We start from the raw sequence: 609 nt of genomic DNA, 5'->3' as shown, positions 1-609 counted from the left end.
CCCACCGGACCAGACAGGCCCAACCTGTTTACGATGGGTAACGGTGAGCTGTAATTGCGCTGCAGTTTAATGATACCCGTCTTGAGGACATATTTACAAAACAACAAGCCTTCTGGCTCTGGCGCTCAATCATCAGCAGACACCTTTTCAACGAGAATCAAAACCTAAACGAAACAAGACTACTTTTTCTCAACAATACTCTAAGCCTCCAGAGAGGCTAGCAAAAATTGCCAAAGCTGACTGTATTTCAAGTCATCCTGGCAGGGTATTGGGTAAAGTTTTCAACCAGCAATGATCGCGCCTCGGATAAACCTCACAGGCTACAATATTGCCTCTGCGAAAGAATGCCGGCGACGGTCGTGACCTTTTCAGGCACCTACGTGGATGTGAACCGACAAGGTGGTAGCAAGCTTTAAACTGCCGCACAAACAGTCTCCTGGCACGGGTTGCTGCACCGTGTTTCTACGGAACAGATTAGAGGTGTGTAAAAGACGGCTCATTCACTATTCCCTCTGTGCTCAAAACAGCCTGCTGAAAGCACAGCAGCAGCTGAAAAGGTCCGCAGCATGGCCTCTCTCAGTCAGCAAGGGGGCGGGGAGGCCGAGTGGT

The 609-nt window shown here is 49.9% G+C and overlaps 1 non-coding gene across 1 annotated transcript; it reads right to left on the bottom strand.

The window, feature by feature from the left end:
• Positions 1-205: 205 nt before the first annotated feature.
• LOC141315845 (U4 spliceosomal RNA) lies at positions 206-346 on the bottom strand. Its single transcript, XR_012351157.1, has one exon. It is a non-coding gene; the product is annotated as a U4 spliceosomal RNA (small nuclear RNA).
• Positions 347-609: the final 263 nt, after the last annotated feature.

This window comes from Garra rufa, unplaced genomic scaffold (assembly GCF_049309525.1).
Source record: "Garra rufa unplaced genomic scaffold, GarRuf1.0 hap1_unplaced_039, whole genome shotgun sequence".
Classification (NCBI taxonomy): Eukaryota; Metazoa; Chordata; class Actinopteri; order Cypriniformes; family Cyprinidae; genus Garra; species Garra rufa.
Note: the sequence above shows the minus strand (reverse complement) of the source record. Positions and strands in the feature narration are given on the sequence as shown.